The sequence below is a fragment of the Babylonia areolata genome, chromosome 1, assembly GCF_041734735.1.
Source record: "Babylonia areolata isolate BAREFJ2019XMU chromosome 1, ASM4173473v1, whole genome shotgun sequence".
Classification (NCBI taxonomy): Eukaryota; Metazoa; Mollusca; class Gastropoda; order Neogastropoda; family Buccinidae; genus Babylonia; species Babylonia areolata.
The window spans coordinates 33,829,993-33,857,204 of NC_134876.1; the positions used below are offsets into that span (position 1 = coordinate 33,829,993).

At 43.6% G+C, this 27,212-nt stretch overlaps 1 protein-coding gene and 1 pseudogene across 1 annotated transcript in view; both read right to left on the reverse strand.

The window, feature by feature from the left end:
* Window positions 1-27,212, reverse strand: part of LOC143280335 (QRFP-like peptide receptor) — a 274,441-nt gene that overhangs the window by 194,148 nt on the left and 53,081 nt on the right. The gene's annotated exons all lie outside the window — the stretch shown is intronic.
* Window positions 24,792-25,884, reverse strand: LOC143291952 (fructose-bisphosphate aldolase pseudogene; annotated as a pseudogene).

Consider the following 27,212-nt stretch of genomic DNA (forward strand, 5'->3'; position numbering starts at 1 on the left):
GATAGAATGTCAGAGAGGAGAGAGGCAGAGAGACACAGACTGAAACAGAGACAGATAAGGAGAGAGAGCTTCTCAAGTTAATCCTGCTAAAAGAGGATGCGAAAGAAGGGCAGACACAAAGAGCTCATCCTGCTTTGTTTAGGTTTGTTTCTTGCTGTGGCTGTTGTTGTTGTTTCCAGGTTTGCTTGCTGTTTTTTTTTTTTCCTTTTGTGCGAATGTTTCAATCGTAACATTCTATTTTTCAGTATTTCTATAGATTTGCATCCCTTTGATGGTAACTGCGGTCACCTTTGTAACAAACATTAATTGATCAAGAAACCGGAAAAAATCTTTAAAATTATGTAAACGGATATTTTCCGATTGACGTGATTCACAAAATTTTATAAATAGAAACGTCAAAAATTCAATTAGAAGTAGGCATAAGGAAATAAACGCGCGCGCGTACACACACACACACACGCGCGCGCGCACACAAACACACACACGCATGCGCACACGCACGCACACACGCACGCAAACACACACACACCATGATATTTTTTTTTTTCAAGTAATAAAACAGGGTTACTTTTAGGAAAGCTTGTAAGCGCAGTCACAAACTGAAACCAGAATCAATATGTGCTGAGATCTGCTGAAATTGGTTATACCATTTCTTCCTGCAAATAAAAAGAATGTGACTGACATGTATACTTTCATTGTAGATACAGTTCAGACTCTTAGGTTATTTTCGTTGGATATTATGATCTTTTCTGCCAATTTTATGTGATCTGTCTGGTTGTCTTACTTTCCTTTCAACCCGTTGACCATTTCATGCTGATATTTTCAGTTGTCTGTGCAGTTAGTCGGCGCTCGTTTTTCGATTCTGCCTTAACTCTCTCCATACGAACGGCGAAAGAGACGACGTTAACAGCGTTTCACCCCAATTACCATCATCAAAATATTGCAAGTGGAAGGCTCTTATACTGAAGAGGTGAATGTTGACAAAGAATACCACAATTCTGACGACGGAAGCTAAAGGTTGGGTCATTCAGACACCCACTGGACATCCGAGGGGTCTGTGTAGAGGAGAAGAGAGGACTGGCCGTACTGAGTGAGTTAATAAAAGAAAACCACAATTTGTATTTGTATTGTGTTTCTTTTTATCGCAACATATTTCTCTGTGTGAAATTCAGGCTGCTCTCCCCAGGGAGAGCGCGTCGCTGCACCACAGCACTATCCATTTTTTTTGTATTTTTTTCCTGCGTGCAGTTTTATTTGTTTTTCCTATTGAAGTGGATTTTTCTACAGAATTTTGCCAGGAACAACCCTTTTGTTGCCGTGGGTTCTTTTACGTGCGCAAAGTGCATGCTGCACACGGGACCTCGGTTTATCGTCTCATCCGAATGACTAGCGTTCAGACCAATGAGATGACATCCAACCGAGTGTATTATCTGCTTAACAAACAACGAAAATATGAAATACATTTCTTTTTTCTTTCTTTCTTTTTTGTTGTTGTAAATTACACTTAAAACTACAAGGCTATAAAATGAGATCGCTATCGAATTTCTACATGGCTTGACTATATCATGAACAATGCTCTATGCATGTTTAAAACAGCTTGTTTTTAGATGCATATAGGAGATGAATCTGAATCATGTATGATTCCATTTTGCAGCTTGTGTGATTTGTCTTTGACTTTGTGTGGAATTGTCCTTGTGATATTATATGACATTCTCTTGTTTTCGCAGTTTCTATGATTCATTGTCTGTGTGACATTTCCTGGTCGTCGTTTCCAAGGGAAAGGCTGTGACCAAGAATCAAATAATAGCACGATGTCTAAAGCCCAGGCGACATGCAACATAAATCATCCAATGCTGGCTGACTTTCATGAGCTATGTGTGGCTCTGCAAAATAACGGCCATAACATTGTTCATGACTTCTTCCAGACCACGATGGCAGTGGAGGCAATAAGGTTGATCGATCTGGCAAAATTACCACAAAACAATATGCATGTCACGTGCTACAATTCCATAAACAGTCGCCAAATTCAAGGCAAGGACACGTGCATCTGAATAAGACATCTGGCAAGATGGACAAAAGTACTAAACTGACAATCACGTTTTCAAGATCCGTCCCAATATCATAAGAAAATGTACATTACTAAGAAATCGTTTAGTTTATTATCTTTATTCCAATATATTGATATAACCGTTTCAGTTTCTTTTTTTTTTTCTTTTTTTTTCTTTTTTACATGATTCAGTCCTAATATGGCCTCTGTGATCGCAGGGGTTTAAATGTTGCACGAACTAAACTGATGCAACTAAAAATGCCGTCAATAAACTATTTCAAAACGATATGTGATATAATCACGCAAACCATGTACCACAACCAGACTCTGAAACTCTTCTTCATAAACGAGTCCAACGCCGTCTTCACCATTTGTTGTCTCTCCTGCCCACCAGTACCAACACCATGACGCCGAAAGTCTGCACGCTCTTCGTGCGGTTCACTTTTCACCAAATAACCATACATGCTTGAGATCGTATCTCTCGCTCTCCGTCTGACTCTGTTCCACAGAGGATTCACTGGAGTTGATTTTGAGGAGGTGCCAAGGTCCAGAGCCACGGTACCCAGCAAATTATGTCCAGATCTTTTTTCCAGACCGAAAGAGAAAATTACTGACAACAGGGACCGCGCTTGTGCGTATGTCTTCATCACAGCACGCGTGTCTGTGGCCTTAGCTGTTGACAGAATGTTTGGGCAACTTCCCGACGTTCCGCATACTTTGTTCTCTTTCTTTCTCTCTTTTGCGCTCATCCGTCACGCCGATTCCACTGGTGTGGACTGGATTTCCCGCAACTCTGAAACTGGGTTAGCAGGACAATAAGGTGCTAATGAACGGAGTAATGAATGGTGAAATCTTGGGTAGACGCGGGTCGAATACAAATTCCATCTCTGGCGACAGATGAGGAAAAAAAAAAACGAAGATCAAGAGAGAGAGGGAGGAAGGGATAGAGAGGGAGTGAGGAAGAGACAGAAAGGGACACAGAGAGAAGGAGAGGGAGAGAGACGGGGAGAGGGAGTTACAGAGAGGGGGAGGGTGACAGAGAGGGAAGACAGTGAGAGAGCGTGGGAAAGAGGAGAGATAAATTGAGAGAGAGGGAGAGGGTGGGGAGGGGTCGTGAGGGAACAGAGCAAAGGAGGAACAGAAGAAAGATGAAAATAAGGGGAGTTTTTTTCCTCCATAGATGGGAGTACTCAGACGGAAAATATCAATAACCTGCAGTTTTATTAACAGGCAGTTGTAATTTTATATGAGAGAGAGAGCGAGAGAGGGATGGACAAACAGAAAGACAGAGACACAGGACAGAAACAGCCAGAGAGAGAGGGAGAGAGACAGAGACAGAGAGACGGAGAGAGAAACGGAGATACGGATTCAGATTTTTTTTTTATCCATGTTGGCCACAGACACTGAAAAGGGAGAAACAAATAAAATATTGTCAAAAGCTTTAATGCAAACCCGACTTTACATTAGAGTTCGTACTTTTGTTATTTGTTCAACGATGCATGATAATAGTTAATCTGAACAACCAAAACTGTTTCAAGTATTTAGCTGAAAGTAAGAATTGCCTGATATTTAATTATGTGAGAACAAAGGGGGGAAACACTTTATTTTCATGTGTTTAATGTAAATGCGCTAACCGAGGAACAAAACCAAAGTCCATTACAGACCAGCCACCGTGGCGAAGTGGTTAGCGTCGCAGTCTGACGACTGTGTGGAAGCGGGTTCGAGTCTCAGCAAAGGTAGGTTTTTCTTCGGCCCGTAGCCGGTTCCTTCTATTGCTCAGTGTACTATGAGCTCAAAATAAGGTTCAGAAATATCGGGAAGAGAGAGAGAAAAAGAGAGAGAAAGTTGACGATAATGCCCAACTAGAAATTGTGTCCAGTCACAATATTCGCTCATTCAATCATCGTTATCATCATCAGCAGAGGCAGCAGCCCTTATCAGTGTCAACAGTATCAATGGGGCTAGCATCATCACTGATATTGATGTTAACTTACCTGCTGCTGATTTTATGACATGGTACTACAGTTTGTCAAATGGACTGACTCCATCACAATGTCTGGCTCCTAAATGACAAAACCAAACAACTGACTCCATCACAATGTCTGGCTCCTAAATGACAAAACCAAACAGCACACACACTGTTGGTGGCTGGGGCTGACCTGGATTCAGAAAACCCCAGCTTCAACAACGCAGGCAGAGTTAGAACCGTAATTGAACAATCGTGTTAGTAGGTGGTATCTAACAGAGCGCGACAGACTGTTCTCACTGCGAATACTTGGAGGAGGATCAACTCGTTACAGGAGAGTTGTGGGTGGATTGGTTGTAACACAGGACGGGAAGTGTTGAACCAGTACCTTCAGCACCATCCATCCATCAATTCTTCCGCTGTGATTTCTCGTGCATGTACAGCTCAGTGACACATCCGACGATCTGGTGTTACCAGTGTGCTGACAATGATAACGGACTGACAAGCATGTTTGTCTCAGAAACGCGCTGAAAAAGATACCTGTATCGGCAACGGTGTCGATCACACTTTCCATTCTAGCCGATTCGATCACTTGATAGCCTTTTTGTGTTGTAATCTCGAGAAGGATGGCGTAAACGGCTTCACTTTCACGGATGCTTTCGGGTTCCCTTCCCTGGATTTCCCCAGTGGTGAATATTACCGCGTAGAAGTGTAGGTTATGGGAAAGTAGTGGGAGAAACTAATGGTTGTAAAAAGTGTAATCAGACCGTTCCCAGCACTGCTGTAATAAATTCTGCCAATGCTGGTTTAAGATAAACTGTGGGATAGCTTCCGAACCAAAAGACATGAATAATAATTTATATCACTCAATGTTTGTGGGTTGCGAAGTAGGTTAAAACATAGTGAATTTGTTACACACATTAGTCAGTTTGATGTTATTTTATTAACAGAAACAAAAACAGACAAGCAAGATCACTCATTCCTTGAAAATGTTTTCGATGAACTTGGGTATACAATACATGTTTTCAGTCGAAAATGTTCATCGTACCAACGTTCAGGTGGTGTTGCTTTTGCATACAAGAAGAAATATTGTAATTATATAACCACTCTACCAAACAAAGACAGCAACTCAGCATGGTTCATGATAAAATCATCTTTAACGGGATATGATAAAGATGTGTGTGTTGGAGTGGTTTACATCCCTCCTGAAGGATCAGTGTATAGTAGTGTTGGTATGTTTGATGATGTTGAAAACATGCTCTTTGATATACAAAGTAAATATGATTGTTATATTCTGTTAGCAGGTGACTTTAATGCTTATACCAAAAATTTGAAAGATTTTATTGATCAACATCAGAGTGACAGTAAAGGTCCATTCCATGATTTGATCAATGTTTTAGATGAGCAGTTATATCCAGTTAAGAGTAGACATAATCAAGATAATCGTCGGCCAAACAACTATGGGTATAGATTGATTGACTTGTGTAAATCGTCTTCTTAATGGAAGAGCAGGGAGAGATGACGGAATCGGAATGATCACTAGTAATGGCTGTACTGTGGTTGACTACATAATTGGATCCCCCTTTTTGTTCACAAAAATAACAGATTTTACTATTTCCCCACTTGATGCTTTATTATCTGATGTACACAGCCCGTTGATCTTGTCTCTGGCTACTGAGTATCACATATTGAACCATCATGATAAAAATCATATTGATACGGTTGTCATACCGTGTCATAAAAAATGTGCCACATCAAATTTAACAGGTCAGAATGAAATAATACGAAAATGGGAACACGAAAAGGCTGCTTCTTTTCAAGAAAATTTGTCTAACGCTGAGCTTACACACTTAAATGACGCGATCGATGCTGATGATATTGACGTCATAAATGATAAGCTCGCAAACATTCTGATTCAGACGGCAAAAGATACTCTCGGTACATATCAAATTCGTACTTCTAAGACAAAACACAGAGATAGTCGCAGTTGGTTCGATTCCACATGCAAACGAAGCAGATCAGAATATTTTAAAGCTAAACACAGAGTAAAAAAAAAAGAAATTCTAGTAAAAATAGAGACACGCTGGAAAGAGTCAGCAAAAATTACAAGTCCGTTTAAAGAAAGCAGAAAAGACGTGGAGAAAAAAATGTCACAGAGAACTACGAAGTTTACGCAAAAGCAATTCAAGAGAACTATGGAATAGAATTAAAAAGAAAAAGAAAACATCATGTCCCATAAATTTAGAAGACATGTTTCACTATTTCAGCAACCTTAACGTTAATGATAATGAACGTATTGACAGTACAACGGCAATGCACATTATCAATTTAGAGGATAATGATGATATTTTAAATGCATGTATTACTGAAGATGAAATTACTTCAGCCATCAAAAGACAGAAGAAAGGCAAAAGTGCTGGTGAATACATGATTCGTAAGGAATATATCATTAACAGCGTTCCTTTGCTGACAGAAACATACTGTAAATTATTTAACAAGATACTGGACGAAGGTGTTGTACCAGAAAAATGGGTATCCGGCTTGATATTGCCATTGTATAAAGGCAAAGGTGATACACTTGACTGTGATAATTATAGGGGAATAACTTTGCTCAGCTGTGTTGGAAACTGTTCACTACAGTGTTAAATGCTAGACTGACTAATTTTATCAATGTAAACAATATACTTTCAGGGGCCCAAGCAGGATTTAGACAGTTCCATTCAACATTAGATCAAATGTTTGTTTTGAAATCACTAATTGATATTTTCTCCATGAAAAAGAAGAAACTTTACTGTGCTTTTGTTGATTTAAAAAAAAAGCTTTTGATTCAGTTTGGAGAAGTGGGTTATGGCAAAAACTTGTTCATGAAGGCGTGAATGGTAAAATTTTGCGTGTCATGATGAACATGTATGATAGAGTCATGTGTGTTTTTAAATGGTGAAAAATCTTATTTCTTTAGCATTTGTAAGGGTGCACGACAAGGAGAAAATCTCTCGCCTTTGCTTTTTTTCTCTGTATCTCAATGATTTAGAGTTGTATTTGACTGAGCATCAGAGTCCATCTGTTGATCTTTTATTGAATGTTAACATTTCAGAGTTAGTTAATTACATGCGATTATTTGTACTGTTGTATGCAGATGACACAATTTTACTGTCAGAGACGAAAGGATTACAACAGTCCCTCAATGTTTTTCACAAATATTGCTTAAAATGGAAACTAGTGGTCAATGTAAAGAAAACTAAAGTGATGATATTTAATTCTCAAAAGAGCTAAAGCCTGTTTTTAAGTTTGGTGATGCATGTTTGGATGTTGTCAATTCTTTTAAATATCTTGGCACCGAGTTTAGTAGAAACGGAACTTTTTATAAAGCTAAAAAAATGATTTATGAACAGGGCGAAAAAGCTATGTTTTCGTTACTTCAGTCAGCCAGAAATCAAGATTTACCTTTACATATCATTCTGGACATGTACCAGTCTATGATTATTCCTATTTTGTTGTATGGTGCAGAAATATGGGGTTATGAAAATGTAGATATACTTGAAAAATTAGAATTGAAATTTTTGAAACGCTTGTTCAAACTGAACAGAAATACTATGACCCAAATTGTTTATGGAGAAACTGGTATTTATCCAATTAGTGTGTTAGTGAAAATGAGATTAGTTCGATTTTGGACCAATTTAGTGATATCAAACACAGAAAAATAATCTGGGAAAATATATTTGATATTACTTGACTTATATCGAAATGATATTTATTCTTCAAAATGGATGAATTGTATCAGATAAATTTTAATAGAAGCAGGGCATGACTGTGTTTGGGATGCTCAGTTCTTCTTGGAGAGGGAATCTTTCTGCAAGAATGTCAACATTGCTTTGAGAGATAGTTTTCAAAATCTATGGAGACATGCTCTAGAGGCGAGTAGTAAATGTTTGTTTTATCGAAATTTCAAAAGTGGATTTGGCAGAGAAAAATATATGTCAAATGCCTGATAATTACGTTATCAGCTTCTTCAGATTTCGAAGTAGTAATCATAAGCTGGAAATAGAAACAGGGAGTCACAAAGGCATACCACGAGAGTTACGGCTTTGTAAGGTTTATTACATGTCTGTGATTGGTGATGAGTTTCATCTTATAATGGAATGTCCCAATTATGATCAGTTACGAAACAGATATGTTCCTAAAAATATCTGTCTCCAAATTCGGTTTTTAATTTTTGTAATATGCTCAAAGGAGGCGAAAAATTCATTTTAGCTGTAAGTAAGATGATTAGATTTGCAAATGTTGCCTAGTTATACGTTTGGAGTTAAAAGACATTTGTGTTTTCTCAACTTTAATGTGACATTGTTGTGTATTTGGAAATGTTTGTTCTGGGCATGAAGTTTATTTTGCAGTAATCCTCCATACTCCAATAGGAGTGAAAGGATAATTAAAACTTGAAACTTGAAACTTGAAACCGTTTGATATTCGGGATAAAGTTAACATTGTTTCCAGTCTGATTTTCTACATGCCTGTGCTGGGGGAAAATGTGGACATTTGGTTCAAGACGTGTGCAGAAAAGAAGCTGCTTGAAGTAAAGCAGAGCTGTTTCTGCATTGTCGTGTAGGTATGCAACAAGTCTTTTGGATATATAACATGTACACACTTCATTTTTCAAAAATCGGTGATGCGTGTGCATTTTTGTTGTGGTCCTTCTTGATTTTAAGCAATTTTTAAACAATTTTTATCAACAATGGTTTCAGTCCACACTAAATACGAGTTCAATTAAAAAGGGATAAAACTGTTTCTCACTCGTAATTCTACCCAGATTGATTTGGACACGCGCGAACGCTCAATATACACGATGCCGGCATACAAAACAGTTCTTATAACGAGAAAACAAAACGATCAAGTGACGGTGGTGTCGGAGAGGTGGCGGCTCGGGAAAATGGCTATCTGATGGATGCGGGATGGAGTATCCATCCCACCTGTACCCCGATCGTGTTCGCGCCGCAAGCACTCTCATCTACCCGTTGCCCATGCTGCGGAACGCTGCCCCTGAGACAGCTCCGGCCGCTCTGTCTACGATACACAGTGAAAGAGTTCATAGGAAATGAAAGCTTTAATACAAAGAGGAAGCTTTAATAAATACAAAGAGGAAGCTTTAATAAATACAAAGAGGAAGCTTTAATACAAAGTGGAAGCTTTAATACAAAGTGGAAGCGATGTACTGGTGGCTTCTTCGTGGGAAGCGAAGCGAGTGCAGGCGTTGTAGTTGTTAATCATTTCTTACCATGACTGAGTTAATTATACTTTCAGTTTCCTTGTCCTTGAGTGTGTGGAGGAGGGGGGTAGAGGAGGTGCAGGGTAATGTGTGTGTGTGTTGGAGCTCATGTACGTTTATATGTATTTGACTGTGCTTTCCTATCTGTGAAACTGCATGTTTGGTGCATATCTGTTATGCATGTGTGGGTCTATGTGTGAATGTGTGTCTTCATGTTTTACATTTATTTGCTTATTTATCATCATTGTTGTCTTATTTATTTATTATTATTATTATTATTATTATTATTATTACTACTACTACCTTTTTATATTATAATTATTATTTATTCATTTATTTATTTATGTATGCTTATCTATTATTTATTCACCTTTTTTTTCTTTTTCTTTTTTTCAAGGCCTGACTAAGCGCGTTGGGTTACGCTGCTGGTCAGGCATCTGCTTGACAGATGTGGTGTAGCGTATATGGATTTGTCCGAACGCAGTGACGCCTCCTTGAGCTACTGAAACTGAAACTGATTGTCGATCATGAGACAATCACATACTCCGTGTCTCTGTCTGTTGCGCGTGCTTGCGTTTATGGGTGCTTTCTCTCTCTCTCTCTCTCTCTGTCTGTGTGTGTTGCTCGTTTTATCCGTCTGTCTCTCGACATGCAAGCGCTCGATTCATGTATAAGACCTTTTACCCTTTTCCATTTTTTACTCTCCAACAGTGCAAACATTTGATTAAACAACAATTACAAGAAAACAAGCAAACCATCAAACAAAACAAAACACACCAAAGAGGATCCGATTCTTTCCACTGCACTGCAACAGCCCCAGGCAGTGTCACCGACACCGTCACTGACCGGTTTCCAAGTCAGGGACCTTCTTTAGTTCCACAGTTTCCTTGTCGTTGTGTGTTTGGCTTCAGGTCTTATCAGCCTCATCACCCCACGTAGCCACCGTGAGGGGATCAGGCCTTATCAGCCTCATCACCCATGTCACCGTGAGGGGTTCAGGTCTATCAGCCTCATCACCCCATGTCACCGTGAGGGGTTCAGGTCTATCAGCCTCATCACCCATGTCACCGTGAGGGGTTCAGGTCTATCAGCCTCATCACCCCATGTCACCGTGAGGGGTTCAGGTCTATCAGCCTCATCACCCCATGTTGTCACCGTGAGGGGGTCAGGTCTATCAGCCTCATCACCCCATGTCACCATGAGGGGGTCAGCTCTATCAGCCTCATCACCCCATGTCACCATGAGGGGGTCAGGTCTATCAGCCTCATCAACCCATGTCACCGTGAGGGGTTCAGGTCTATCAGCCTCATCACCCATGTCACCATGAGGGGGTCAGCTCTATCAGCCTCATCACCCCATGTTGTCACCGTGAGGGGTTCAGGTCAATCAGCCTCATCACCCCATGTCACCATGAGGGGGTCAGCTCTATCAGCCTCATCACCCCATGTTGTCACCGTGAGGGGTTCAGGTCTATCAGCCTCATCACCCCATGTCACCATGAGGGGTTCAGGTCTATCAGCCTCATCACCCCGTGTTGTCACCGTGAGGGGTTCAGGTCTATCAGCCTCATCACCCCATGTCACCATGAGGGGGTCAGGTCTATCAGCCTCATCACCCCATGTTGTCACCGTGAGGGGTTCAGGTCTATCAGCCTCATCACCCCATGTTGTCACTGTGAGGGGTTCAGGTCTATCAGCCTCATCACCCCATGTTGTCACCGTGAGGGGTTCAGGTCTATCAGCCTCATCACCCATGTCACCGTGAGGGGGTCAGGTCTATCAGCCTCATCAACCCATGTTGTCACCGTGAGGGGTTCAGGTCTATCAGCCTCATCACCCCATGTCACCGTGAGGGGTTCAGCTCTATCAGCCTCATCACCCCATGTTGTCACCGTGAGGGGGTCAGGTCTATCAGCCTCATCACCCCATGTCACCATGAGGGGGTCAGCTCTATCAGCCTCATCACCCATGTCACCATGAGGGGGTCAGGTCTATCAGCCTCATCAACCCATGTCACCGTGAGGGGTTCAGGTCTATCAGCCTCATCACCCATGTCACCATGAGGGGGTCAGCTCTATCAGCCTCATCACCCCATGTTGTCACCGTGAGGGGTTCAGGTCTATCAGCCTCATCACCCCATGTCACCATGAGGGGGTCAGCTCTATCAGCCTCATCACCCCATGTTGTCACCGTGAGGGGTTCAGGTCTATCAGCCTCATCACCCCATGTCACCATGAGGGGTTCAGGTCTATCAGCCTCATCACCCCGTGTTGTCACCGTGAGGGGTTCAGGTCTATCAGCCTCATCACCCCATGTCACCATGAGGGGGTCAGGTCTATCAGCCTCATCACCCCATGTTGTCACCGTGAGGGGTTCAGGTCTATCAGCCTCATCACCCCATGTTGTCACCGTGAGGGGTTCAGGTCTATCAGCCTCATCACCCCATGTTGTCACCGTGAGGGGGTCAGGTCTATCAGCCTCATCACCCCATGTTGTCACCGTGAGGGGTTCAGGTCTATCAGCCTCATCACCCATGTCACCGTGAGGGGGTCAGGTCTATCAGCCTCATCACCCCATGTTGTCACCGTGAGGGGGTCAGGTCTATCAGCCTCATCACCCCATGTCACCATGAGGGGGTCAGGTCTATCAGCCTCATCACCCCATGTTGTCACCGTGAGGGGGTCAGGTCTATCAGCCTCATCACCCCATGTTGTCACCGTGAGGGGTTCAGCTCTATCAGCCTCATCACCCCATGTTGTCAACGTGAGGGGTTCAGGTCTATCAGCCTCATCACCCCATGTTGTCAACGTGAGGGGTCAGGTCTATCAGCCTCATCACCCCGTGTTGTCACCGTGAGGGGGTCAGGTCTATCAGCCTCATCACCCCGTGTTGTCACCGTGAGGGGGTCAGGTCTATCAGCCTCATCACTCCATGTTTTCACCGTTAGGGGGTCAGGTCTATCAGCCTCATCACCCCATGTCACCGTGAGGGGGTCAGGCTACAGCAATGCCACACGCCGCGTCACTCCAACGTACAGCTGAAGTCGGGTCAGAAAAACGGACAGGCGGGGTAAATGGAATGGCGGGTTGTCAGACCGATAAGAAATAAGATGATGAGAATAACATGAAGGTACTTACGTACTTACTTACTGAGGCACTTGACCCCTCCTTGTGTACAGGCCATCACCACGAGACCTCCATAGTCCCCTGTCCTTCAGTATCTATCTGACTCACTCCGGGTAAGGCCCACCTTCTTGGTGTCTGTGTGGATCTCTTCGCCAGGTGTTTCTCGATCGGCCTCCTCCTGGAGGTTCCATGTCAGAGGCTCTTTGGTGATACTTGACGCTGGTTGTCACAGCGTGTGCCCGATCCGTCCTCACCTTCTTCCACATTTACTTTCAGCTGGCATTTCCATCTTCTTCCACTGCTCGATTTTGCTGATCTTGTTGTCTGGCCAGAGGATGAACGTCTGCACTTTTTTGTGTGTAGAATTATCTTTGTCATTATCCACGTCTCCGCACCAAGCAGCAACACTTACTTCACGATGGAACTGAAAAGCCGATTTATTTCAGTTTGTTTTGAGAACACTCTGGAGCTCCAGATGTACTTGAGGTGTATAAAGATACCTCTGGCCTTGCCCGTTCTTGTTTTCATACATGAATCTGTGCCGCCCTACATGTCGATGGTACTTCCAAGATAAGTGCATGATTCCGCTTCTGCTGTGGCTTACCGTCGAGTGTGACTGGCTCAGCACTGGTTTCATTTGTTGTAAAAACACATAAAATCTTTGTTGTCACTGTCTCTAATTCACCAACTTCTTTACAGCGTTTCGCCCACTGATGTGATCTCAGTCGCCGTCTTGGCGCGAAACACCAGCAGCCAAATCCCTCTCACCCCCTTCGCCCACAGCTACACCAGTACCTCCTTTTCTCCTGCCTTCTTCGCCAGACCCAGAACCCTCTCCCTGCATCCCACCAGTGCCCCACTCTCGCCCGCATAATTTCTTCCCCATCCGCAGCGCTCGCAGCGCTCTCCTCTCGATCTCAACTTACGACTTTAGGTCCACATTACCATCCGCTTCGGTAAGTCGGATCCAACTTTGTTTCTGTTTCGATGGATTCTTTTTCGCCCTGAATTATGTCTAACAGTACTCTCTGGCTGTGAAAGGCGACTTAACAAGCGAGTGATGTCCGGGAAAATTAAGGGTGCCCCCACACGAAAAGAGACGGCTGGAATCTTTATCAGGGGGGACAGAAATGCATCATGGATACTGAACGTGGCGCAATTGCTGGAAGAACAGGGCCATTTTTCTGGCATCATTACTCTAGAAATAATGGTTTGCGGGAGCACTGCTCCTCGTCTGATGTGGAGCAAAGGTTGTAGAGAGACATAACACTCATGCCTCGTTTGTTCTTCTTCAGTAATTGCGCTGCTCATTCCGGGATGGAGAGGCGGGGATGGGGGCAGTGGGCTTCGGGGAGAATATCTGATCTCACGCAAATGACGGAATATGAAGATGAATGACGGTCGAGTGTTATATTTGCAGCAATTGTTTATAAAGCTACACTCACCTAAATTGGAAGAAAGAACCCAAAGAATATAAACAAATACAAACGAGAAAATATGCAAAGGCGAGAGAGAGAGAGAGAGAGAGAGAGAGAGAGCGTGGGCGTGTTTGTGACAGAAGAGAATGACTTAAATAGTGAAAAAAAAAAAAAAAAAAAAAGAGAGAGACAGACAGACAGAGACAGAGAGAGAGACACAGACAGAGAGAACAAGATGCACAGCTCCCACCCTATCCCCTCCTTTATAGACGAAATTTGAGAAAGCCATCGTGTAACTTTTCTGCTTCACGTCCATTTTGGTGTCGAGGAAAAAAACAAGTCAGTCGTTGTAACCATTTCACTTTCACTCTCATGCTTACCTCCCATGCAAGATCAACAGTCTCAGTTTGCCGCAGTTCTCAGATGACCAGGTTTTTTTTTGTTTTTTTTTTTTCTGCCCCATTATCTGCACCGTTTCAGTGGCATTACTCCCACGCCGCTCTCTTAGATTCCCCTATACACGGCCACACCCGGGTTCGTCCGTCACAGTTCCAGCGTCGGCAGTCCGCAGAGAACCATCGACGTTAGGTCGCCAGGAGGCCACACACCAGAGGAGACCATGCTGAGTTACTTCGGTGGTGTTCAGTGGTGCCGGTTCTGATTCAACGTACTTAGGACACCACCTACTAAGCCCCCTACTAACGTACTTAGGACACCACCTACTAAGCTCCCTACTAACGTACTTAGGCCATCACCTACTAAGCCCCCTACTAACGTACTTAGGACACCACCTACTAAGCCCCCTACTAACGACAGTCATGGCTTAGTCGCGGAGCCAGACTGAGTGAGCGTCCCTCCCAGCCCCCCATGAATCTGCCGACACTGAAGACATTGACAGGACTCACCCCAACCACGGAAGTGGAGGGGTATTGAAACTGAGGTCACCATGAGAGCAGGACATGAAAGGCCACAGACTCTGAGACTGTTTTGTTTATATTGATGATGATGGAGGAGGAGGATGACGATGACGATGTTGCTATGGAGGTCCATTTTGCTTTGGGACTGCGTGACAAGGTTGTACTCTACGCTTCCTGTCATGTCCCGGCGTTAACCAGGCCCGAGAGATACAGGCACTTGCAGTGTTGGTCAGGTAATTAGAGCAACACAACCAAAGACGCATCCTTCAAGTGAATGGCACTCGACTATGTGGTCCCAGTCTCCCCATTTAAGCCCACAGCACACTCAGCTCTGGGTAGGAGTCGGCCACGGGCCGAAAAACCCATCTCCGCTGGGATCCGAACCCGCGTCCTCCCAGCCGTCAGTCCGCGACGCTAACCACTTCATCACGGCTGCTGGTCAGATGACCAGTTTTATTGTGATACAGTCGTGTTTGCCTACCCAAACTTTTCTTTCATTTTTTGTTTCAACATGATTTTTGGTTGCATTCTATATAAAACAATAAAGTGACAGAGTTTTGAGTTGATCAGTGACTTTTAACTCTATGTATAGTTATATAATTTGTATATAAAAAAGCGAAACGTTGAACAAACCTTAATGTTTCGTCCAAAGATGACGTTAACACACTCCATACTGGAAATAAAACGGGCACGCGTGTGCATGTGTGTGTGTGTGTGTACTACCTTCCGATAAAGTTATACAACAGTTCCACATTAGCGATGTTTCTCTCACTGGGTCCTCGCCAACAAATCACAACGAAACACTTTCCAGGAAACTGACAGTTGTTACACAACCATCAGAACTGAGAGAACCGCTTCTTTCCAGCGCTTTTTTTTTCCTGTTATTTTTCTTCAGGCCAGCCTGATTACGCTCAGAGAGTTTAGAAACGTTTCCTGGCACGCTTGTTTAACACACTTCTTTTCATGTGCACGTGCGATTCGTTAAGTTCATCCCTGCAGGGTTTTGGCCCCCTCCAGGTGTATCACACTGAAACGTCAGGTGGCGGATGCTTTCAGCGGCCACAGCACCATTCAAGCAACAAGCACTTGCAACATTGATCACAAACGTTCACAAAAATAACAAAGAGAGAGAGAGAGAGAGAGAGAGAGATGAGCTGCAAAATTGCCAATGGGAGCCAAACCTTGGCGACGCTTTCATTTGAAAAAGAAAAATGAAAAGTTAGCCAAATCAACAAACGATCGTTCCATCGACACCCCGAAATTGATTTTTTATACCGGAAACAAACCCCACCTCAAAGCCCACAAAGAAAGAAAGAAAAAAAAGAGGAACTGGGTGCAGCATCAGTATCAGTAGCTCAAGGAGGTGTCACTGCGTTCGGACAAATCCACATACGCTACACCACATCTGCCAAGCAGATGCCTGACCAGCAGCGTAACCCAACGCGCTTAGTCAGACCTTGAGAAAAAAAAAATTAGGTGCACACACACACACACACACGCACGTGCGCGCGAACACACACACACACACACACACACACACACACACACACACACACACACACACACACACATGTATGAGCACGAAGTGTCAGATCACTAAAAATTTATACACACAAACTCTCTAGCAACAACAATAATATCACAAGTACTTTTGTGTTTCCGGCAATCTGTATATGATAACAAGTCAAAGGAAACTTAACAGATTTTCGCATGTCCAATGACAATGGAAGCCATTTTGATTTGGAGACAATTGGCGGTTTAGAATAAAAGGCCCAGCGGTTGTCAGGACAAAGAGAAGCCCTACTAATCTGGAGGTGGTAGCTGAGAGGACGTGCGAGACAGAGCGAGAGAGGCTGAGAGAGAGAGAGAGAGAGAGGGATCATTGAAAAAAAAAAAAAAAAAAAAAAAAAAAGGCAAACGACTGAGGACAGCATCATTTTAGCATTCAAATCACCTTCTGACATGCTACAGAATGATATCACGAACACAACCAAAACCGCGAAAATTTTGCGCAATGATGAAACGACTGATTAGAACACATAATTATTTTTAGCCTTAAAAAAAAAGCAAAAAAAAAAGCGAACAACAACAGCAAAAACAATCAATTTCGGTTAATCCCTAAGTTGAAAACGCTTTCACGTTTTCAGCCACTCGAACGGGTTATTGAGTTTCCTCAGTCTGACGTATTTCTCTCTCTCTCTCTCTCTTTTTTTTTATTGTTTGCATTACGTCCGTCTGTCTGCCTGTCTGCTTGCCTCTCTCTATGTCTCCCTCCCCTCTCTCTCTTATGCATCTCCTATCACACGATAGTAGATATACAGTATGGTGATCTGGGGGCTGGAAAAAGGACATGAGAAAAGATGAACTACATTTATTTGCAAAGAAATGGTTTTGACAGGTAGATAGAAGAACGTCGAATGATTTGAATTACTGTGACCTTCGCAGATTTCCAATCTATGTTAATTCTTAGGTAAAATCCAAATCAATATGTATTCATTAAGTTCAAATGAATGAACACCGATGGCCTGCTCAAGTTTATAAAATATTTGAAATGGATGTCAGGGGAAATGTATCGTGGTGCCAACATCCGAAAGTGCACAGGTTGTGAAGAGGTCAACAGCTTTAAAAAAAAAAAGAAGAAAAAGAAAAAGAAAAAAACAAACAAAAAAACCCTCATCATTCAAGACAACACAAACACAGAATACATATATTCCTTCTTCAACAGTTTGATTTCTCTTTCACTCTTTACCCGAAACACTCAATCAGACAAAATAATAAACCAATAAAAACAGTAGCCTACGTTGATTCGGATTCACTCTACACTAAAACTTGTCACCCACAAATTGCACAGAAATTACAATACTAATATTCTAATCTCTTAGTCTTAGTAACAACAACAACAAAACCACATATGCTCCTCTACAAAATAAGGGATCAGTTCAGAGTATCTGACTAAAGAAACTGTCCGCACAATGTTTCATTGGTAGGCTAGAGTCTACATTCAATTTATAGTTACATGAAGCATTCTCCTCCACCCAAAAAACACAGAAACACGACCTATAACACAGGACGAAAGACTTTGGATCAAGGGACAGGACGGATGCACAGGACGAAGAAAGCAAAGGCTCTGGTCTCAAACGACGATTCGGACTTGGTGCATGGAAAGATGATGATTCACCAAGACAGCACAGAACTGGCGCCGATGGAGGACAGCCAGCCAGCCCTCACTTCTCTGGTGCCAAACTCGAGGTAACTGCCCCACTATGAAAAGACAATGTCCAGCCAAGTCGCTGACTTCTGCTCCCAGTCTACTAGTGCAGGAAAGCAACGAAAAAAAAACAAACTGGAAAATATTCGACTTTAACTTATCAAAATGGAGCTTTGATACATGCAGCGCGAGGTACTTATTTTAGCATTATGACGTCATCGACAGTTACATTTTCTCGGTATTGTAAAAATCTCCTCCACATGGTCATGTAGCATATTGCTGGAAAGTTAGAAACATTCTGCGGCTAATTTCAATGTTGTAAAGCTTATAGTAGTCAAAAAACATTCATGCATTTGGCTTGCCCTTCTGCCATATAACTCTACCGTTTGACACAAATCCATTGAACTGGTAGACTATTCCATTATCGTAGATGAGACAGATGATGCACTTCAGGAAGGTCAACAATGTCGTCGGGGGAAATGAAGGACAAAAGAGTGACCAAGCTTTCGGAAATTGTGATAATTTACCTCAAGGCCACCGACTCTCCAGGCCCAAACAGCCGTGACGTGGTATCACAGCCATGTACGATATGGAGAAAAGGACAAAAATGTAAATTAATTCATATTCGGTCTTTCAAAAAGATAAACCAAACGCAGCTATGACACAAAAACCATGGCTCGAAAGAAATCAGCCTCACTGAGACAAAACGTGTTCTATAAATAAAACATACCAGCGCGGAAACGATAGATCAACTCCCTTTAATTCTCCGTCTCAGGCGAAAGTGAAGTTTTGTCTGAAATACTTCGTTACATGGGCCTGTTTGGAGCAGTCAGCAATATGTCGCCGACCACGTTCTGACACCTGCCCTTACATCTGCCTCAACTCTGTGAAGTGTCAGTGGGGCGTCACACAGAAGAACTGTTCACCAGAATCAGTCAGGTCTGTCGCTTTGTCTCCAAGCGGTTTCTGCAAATGGGTTTTCCTGTCCATTCTGTAATGTCGTTCTGTCGTTTTTTTCTGTCCTCCCCTCCGTCTCTCCCTGAACAGGTCCTTGGTAGCAGACATCAAGGACTGATCCACGACCTGACAATTCACTGTGAATTGTGTATGGACAGAGAACGTAACCCTGATAGTCTGGTGTTCATCAACCATCCTCTCCTGGAGATGGACCCTGATTTACTGGACAAATCATCAATTGCAATTCTCTGTGGAGTTATTAAAATGTTGTCTGCTGACCTATCATTGCACTATCGGTGGTCACTTTCATTGTATTGTATTTGTATTTCTCTTCTCTTTGTGACATTCGGGCTGCTCTCCCCAGGGAGAGCACGTCGCTACACTGAGAGCGTCACCCATTTTTGTTTGTTTTTTTCTGCCTGAACTTGTTTGGGGGGGCGGGGCGCGGGGGGAGGGGGCTTGGGGGGGGGGGGGAGGAAAAGAGGGGGAGGGGAGGGAAGGGGGAATGGGCAGGGTGGGGACGAGGGAAGCTGTGATTTGGTTTAGTCCTTGAAAACAGTTCACTGCTGGTTGGAAAAGGTGGGTGGGTGAAGGAAGTGAGAGACACACTGACAGATTTTGTGATATTGAGGTGGACGAACATAATCACGCTGTATGTCATGATAAATATACAAGCACATGTTCGATTTATCAATTTGAAGGGGACGGAGATATAAAAAGAAAGGAAAAGACTAGTGGAAGAAATAAAAGAGTAGATATTGAAAGCAGTAGAGAACAAAAAAGTGTGAAACAAAAACAGTTCTGGAAATTATGGCAACGGTAGGGGAGGATTACCATGTGTTCTGAGTGAAATTATGAACCGGAAAAAAAAGGTACGAAACGAGTTTTGAACCCGCATTCCTGAGTCGAAAACAAAACGACTTCCCCCAGAACTAAGTGCATTCCGCACTTTATGTTACAAAATTAATATTTATACTTACGTGTCAAGTTCGCTGTGAAGAGAAATGACGTTGCCTTCACCTGAAACACATCGCAACATGTTGCCGTTTTCTCAACAGCCACGCAGACCGATGTACGAAACTGAAAAATAAGCGTGTGCGAGAGAAAATACAGTCCGCATTTCAACCAAATAAATATGTACTTCGCGCTTCGTACTTTCTGGCCCCCCTTTTGGTATGTTAAATGTGATCGGGTACACTACAATTTATTTCTTTTGCAATTTTTTTCCTTGGGATTGCTTTCTTTTCCTGGACTATACGTCTTATCAAGAGGAACATCACACAATCAACACAAGTGACGACAATAAAACATGACGTAAAATAAATGACGTTGCTGACCAATGAGATGTAAACACCGCTGAGGTAAGCTGGGCAACACGCACTTGGTCCCCAACATCCAGAGAGTTCACGTTACAAGGACGGAAGAGGAGAGTGGAAAGGGAAAGAAAGATGGGTCACACGTCCTAATGGTCGACACGAGTTGTGACAAAATATAATGTTGTAGCAATGAATATTCGAAAGTGCTCAGGTAGTTATGGTTTTGCGTTTGCGTGATTGATATGTTCGTAGTTTTCTGACTCGTTTGAAACATCGTGTGATTGATTGAAGATGACAGGAGTGGAATTATGTTCATGATAGTGAAAGATATTTTTGTTCGGCTTGTTCAAATCATCCAGTAGAACCATAATTATCAGTACAAATGTAGCAAAGATGCGTTTTGGTGCGGTGTATCGCATATTACTGTGTACAGTAAAAGACACATGACTGTAAAAACACAAGACCGTATAGAATATGTTGATCCACAATAGGAAATGAAGTGCGCATTGTATCATATTGCCTTGTACTTGTCAATTATAAACAAATGTTTGTTCCAATGAGATAGCCAACTACATTTTCGCTTGCTTTTACTTATATTTTCTACAAATGAAAACGTAGTTTCTATTCTTGCCATACTTTTATATATTTACAAGTCATTGAAAAGATGGTTTGATAAACACAACATAGTTTTGTCCGTGTATGCACGAGGGAAGATAATATGCTAAGTGTATTCATGAGAATAACATCTTCAAGCGGGACCATGACGTTCTTGAATAAACATTAGTTATCGTTATCGTGTGTGTGTGTGTGTGTATGTGTGGTGAGGGGGGGGGGGGGGACGGCTAGGGGGGAAGGGGTTAGGCGGGGGGCTGTGTTGTGTGGAGTGAAAAATCTATTCAAGTTTACATTGACCCTCAATAAACATTGTGACTTCACTTGGTTTCTCTCTGTCCGTCTCTGCAACGCACCCTCCCCCACCCCTCGTCCCCCATTTCACCCTACACATACACATGCATGTTGCACGTGAACACAAAATTACACGCACGCGTACGTGCCGATCTCAGATTCCCAACGTAAAACACGACGGTGCTGTAAATGAAGGAAAAAAATCACATACCCCCCCCCCCCCACCCCCCCCCCCAAAAAAAAAATCAAACACAAGACAAAAAGCTTACCAATGGCAATTGCTTTACAGGAACAAAATCGATAGTACATTGCGTGACGCCGTGGAAAGAGACACCCTTTCCAATGATGAAATGCTCTCCTTCCTAGGCGGCTGCGTGAGCTGGCCCCTACCTCTTCATAAATGGTTTTCTATTATGAAGAAGGAAGAAGAAACAAACAAAAAGAAACAAAAAATAACACCTACACTCAAATGCACACGGATTGTAAACCCAAATGTGCGTGGCCTAGAAGAGAAAGGAGATGAGTGTTAATATCATTTGGAACATAGGAGCCTGTTTGGTCACCACACAACACACACACACACATTACACTGCGCGCGCGCGCACACATATATATATATATATATAGAGAGAGAGAGAGAGAGAGATGTTACACACCCGCGCGCACACAGACACAATAATTATACGCGCACACGTGCTTGCGTGCCCCCATATGCACTCATTCAAACAGACCGATGTGTGTGTGTGTGTGTTGGGGGGGCGGGGGGGGGGGGGGGGACACCGAGTCCTAAAGGCCAACATACATTCACTATACACCTTGAAACTAAGCAGGCAGAAAGACGGAATCTTATCAGGGGATTTTGAGGAGCTTTCCTGTGGTGGATTTTAGGGCATCGTTTTTCTTCCGTGCATGACATACTTACGCTTGTTAAGGACGTTTAGGATTTGTTCTTTTCGCGATGTTTTTCGTAAGCTTGTTAAGGACCTCTAGGATATGTTCTTTGCAGGATTATATGATATCTTGTTACCGCCCCTGTTCCTTGCGTTTATGAAGCCACTTTATCTCTTTGTGAATTATAGCTGCATACAAGCTGCTGACAGAAAAGAAGACAATGCCATGGATAATTCACAATGCTCTTACTTTGTTCCTTTGAGAGACATACAGACAGACAGAGACATAGAGATAGAGAAAAAGAGAGAGAATCATGACTTTTCCGTGACGCACACCATCGGTGCATACTGCACTGAAAAGATAGAGACAGAAAGACAAACAGACAGACGCAGCGCAGAGAAACAGGCAGACAGAGGTTTCTACGTACTTTGGCGCCACACTGGCGTGAACTGTAAAGAATCAGCCCCAACACCTCTCCCCTCCCTCATCAGCCCACTGGGGATCAGGTGGAGCTCGCACCCCCCCCCCCCCCCCCCCCCCCCCCCCAAAAAAAAAAAAAAGATAGCATAATGAATGAAACACAGAGGGGTGTACGTGTCAACCGTACAAGGTTTTCCCACCAGTACTGAAACGAGTGCCCATCAGCCATATATATATATACCAGTGTTCCGACTATTCCTCGAGTTTCTGGCAGAGCTGTTTCAGGCAGGGAAACGTGGGAAGTAGAAACCACTGGCACATATTTGCATAACTCGTCCGCCCCCCACCTCCAGCCCCCCTGCCCCATTACTTCCTCCGCCGATTTGACAGCTGTTGGTTTGCATATTTATGGCTTTTGTCGCGACCTGATGATGGCCCCTGTTATGTTCTTTCCTATTGGGTAGAATGAATTCCGTTGTGGGGAGGCGAATGCTTTGTCTCTGTCTCTCTGCCTCCCTCTCTGTATGTCTGTCTGTCTGTCTGTCTTTCTCTCAAGTGCTGCTCCATTATTTACGCTCCCCGCTCTCTCCATTGCTCTCCTCAACGCCCACACACAATTTACAATCATCAATGTAATCTGACGCAATTTTTCTTCATTTTATTTTAGCGAGTCTGTGTTAAAATGGATTTAGAAAAAAGCAGTTCTGTAGCTGCAGGTACCTTCAAGTGCACTGAGGCAAGGGGAAGGGTGAAGGGAGGTTGGGGCGATGTAATCAAATAACGATCAAGTAAATGCAAAGTCTGTTAAGCTTATGAGGAAAAACAAAACAAAACAAGCTCGTGTTTGACTTCAAACATGAATCTAGGTCTGCCTTCCTAAAAATGTGTAGCATCCATTACAGTTTACGTTAAAGGTTAGGATTAAAAGTCTATTTGCCTTTTATAGCTATTGGGGCGGTGAATTCATATCCTGCTAGGGTTCGTCATAGGACTCTGGGTGGAGTGAGGAAAATCGGGAGTAAAGTGTCTTTCCCAAACAGACCGATTCTGAAACGGCATTTGAATTAGACCACCACTGCCTTATTATATCAGTATCATCATCGTTATCACCATCATACGTCCCACTCCCACCCAGGGTTGTGGTGGAACACCCCATCAATCTTTTTGAGAATCATGATCGTTACATCATCATCAGCAAACGAGCCCCTCCTCCCCGACTTGTAGCGGATGACACATGATTTGACCTTCGGTACATTCCCAGATAACAATAATCACAAAGACGAATAAAGTAAGGGAAGGGATGGGGTAATATTTGGGAGGGGGGGGGGGGGGCATTATTCTCAGCCATCTCTCTCTCTCTCTCGCTCGCTCGCTCGCTCGTGGTTTTTGGCCTGTTTTCGTGGTTTCATTCCATTCGTCGCTAGGTTGTTTGGAGTTCATGCCTGTTTCACTGATGAACACAGCAAGACTGTTTGTATGCCTGCTTCATTTCACACTCTTGATCTGCAGTGGTTTTCATTGGATAGATTCCACACAGTCAGCAGCATTTTCTGGTCCAAGAAGGTGAACGAAGAGATGGCATCGCTAAGAAACTGGCATTGGACAACGTCTGTTGTGGAAATGGTGGGAAGAAACCGTGAAGCTGGCCCAGGTTTCCAGAGCAAAGCCAGATATGGCCAGAATCTTTCGGTCAGTGCCTGTGTGTTTCATGCAATGTTACTAGCGTAACATCCAGCTGACAGTTAAGGCCTTATCACTAACAGACGCACGACAAGAACCTGTATACAAAGTCCAAAACCTTAAAAAACAAAACACACGCAAAACACACTCAACAAAACAACGATAACCTAGGACACGCCAATTAACTGTTCAGTGTTAGTCACAACACAGTACTGATGCGACTTGAAAATGTTTCTTTTTGTTTTTTGCTTGTTTGGTATGTTTGGCTTTTGTGCTGCTCAGTCATATGCACCGTTTTAGTGGTGTACATCAGTACCACGCCGCTCATTCCGAGTCCCTCCCGCTCCCTCCTTCCCCCTTTTCTTTTCGTTTGTTAAAGGGTTCTTTAGCTTTTTTTGTGCTGCCCGATGGTGTGCACCGTTTTAATGGTATACAGCACTCCCACGCCCCTTCCCTCCCCCTCTCACATTCTCTCCCTCATACATATTTTTGTTCTGCTGCCTAGTCTTCTATCTGCACCGTTTTAGAGGTATCACTACCGGCATCATCCCCCACCCCGTTCCCACGCTCTCTTCCCACACACAACAGCCACACCCAGGTTCGCCTGCATGCCTGCTGTCTCTGGTGCCGGCAATCTCCAGGGAAGTGGTTACAAGACAGTGGTGAGGACCAGTGGTAAGTTTAATAGGCGTGGCCGGCTACAAAGAGGGACTTACCCCCGGCGGCCCCAGCCACCCCGCCAGCGTACTGACCCGCGGCGGCATCCGAATTGGCCTTGGCGCGTTTGAGAAGCTCTCCCTGAGCAGGCAGCCACGTTCTCATCCTTTCCCTTCCAAGCGGCCAGCACGGAAGCCTGCAAGGCCCGGCCGAAGGAGAAGGTGAGGGCCCAAGGGTTCTTTCCCTTGAACTTGTTAATGGCGTCCAGGTTTATGGTAGCGTCCTCTTCAGACTGTCCCCCGGACAGAAAGACGATGCCGGGCACACATGGGCGTACGCAACGGGACAGGGTGGTGATGGTAGCCTGGGCGATCTGCTCGTGGGTGTACTTCTTCTTGCACGCCTGTCCAGCCGTCACCATGTTGGGCTTGAGCAATGTGCCCTCCAGAAAAATGTGGTGGTCAGCCAGCGCCTTGTACTGGAAGGCCAGCACCTGCTCTGTGACCTTTTGGGTAGTCTCCAGGTCGTGCTCACCGTCCGGCAGCACCTCGGGCTCCACGATGGGTACCAGTCCGTTCTGTTGGCAGATGCTGGCGTAGCGGGCCAGCACGTTGGCGTTCTCAAACATGGCCTGGTAGGAGGGCGTGTTCTTCGCGACCTTCAGCACGCAGCGCCACTTGGCGAACTGGGCGCCCGCCTTTTTGTAGTCGGCGCAGCGCTCCGCCAGCCCGTCCAGGCCCTGTGTGGTGCATTCGTTGTTGGAGCCCGCCAGGGGCACCACGCCTTTGTCCACTTTGATGCCCGCTACGATGCCTTTCTCCTTCAGTATGTCTACGAAAAGCTTACCGCTCTTGTCCTTCTGGTAGAGCGTCTCGTTGAACATGATGACACCAGAGATGTAGTTGCCCATCTCCTTGGCAGTAGTGAAGAGCACCTCTCGGTAGCGCCGCCGGTTCTCCTCCGTGTTCGCCACCCCGATAGCTTCCAAACGCTTGCCCATCGACCCCACGGATTCGTCCGCCGCCAGGATACCCTTGCCGGGTTGCACGATGGCGTGCGCGATATTGCGCAGCTCATCTTCCTTCTCCTTGCTGAGGTACTCGGCGAATTCTGGCATCCTGAAGGCAGTGTAGTCTGCCTCCTGGTGTGAATCACTCGACCTGGCTTGCCGCAACGAGACACCGTCTTTGACGTGTTATGACGCTGTTTATGATAACAATGCTTGGTATGACGTAGTCCTAAGCAGGAACAAAAAGCGCAACAAAAGAACAAAAGGAACAAAGAAAATTAATTGTCATCCGAGACGCAGTGCACTCAAGTACATATCTGGTAAGTGTTTTTTGACAATCGTCCCATTCTAATAAATCGTTTGGTATCAGAATATTTTCCAATGTCTTTTGTTTCATCACATTTGTTTGTTGAGTCGAATGCCAAATAAACCCTATTAGATTGTTCCGTCAGGCATGAAAAAAAAACCCAACATATTTATCAAATGGAACTTGGTTGTGTGTGTGTGTGTGTGTGTGTGTGTGTGTGTGTGTGTGTGTGTGTGTGTGTTTAAACAATAATGCATTATTCATCTTCAACATCTTCACACATACTCGTTCCACAATCTCTCTCTCTCTCTCTCTCTCTCTCTGTGCCTCAGCTGCATGCCTATCAGGGAGCACGCATTGTTTCTTACTTTTCTGTTTTTCTAAGTGCTCTACGCGTGCCATTCTTTAATGACCGAAAAAAGAAACACGACAAGATAACTGAATGAATAGGTAACTAAATAAAATAAAATAAAATAAAAAGAAAAGAAAATTACAACAACACACGACAAAACTAAAATAAAATTAAACAACGACCACACAACATCTTGGCCTACCACTTCCCCCTTCACACACACACACACAGGATAATTTTTTCTTGATAAAATAAATTATTGAAGAAAAAAAAAGATCCCCGCCCGTGTGATATTACGACGGACAAATTCCGCATTTCTTAGTTTCAGCGAGAGCTGAAAAGTTACTTCAAACAGTATGAAATTCGTTGTTTAAATATCATAAATAGAGAAGATATTGATTTAGTTTTCTTTGCAATACCAACACTCACTTTACTGAAGAGAATCATCATGTTGATAGTTCTTATATTTTTTCATGTTTGTTTTTTGCTTTGTACACCAAACAGTACATCACGCATGCTGAGCTCTACACGCTCCCTTGTCAGACCATGAATAAAATGGTTTGTTTTGTTTGTTTTGTTTTGCTTTCTGCTACTTTTGTTTCATTCAGTAGTATACTTGCTGGATATTATATATATATATATATATATATATATATATATATATATATATATATATATATATATATATATGTATATCATTCATTATTTTCCATTGTAGTTCTTGTAGCCGAACTTCTATAGTAACGGAATGGGAAATAACCCATAAGGTTTGATTTA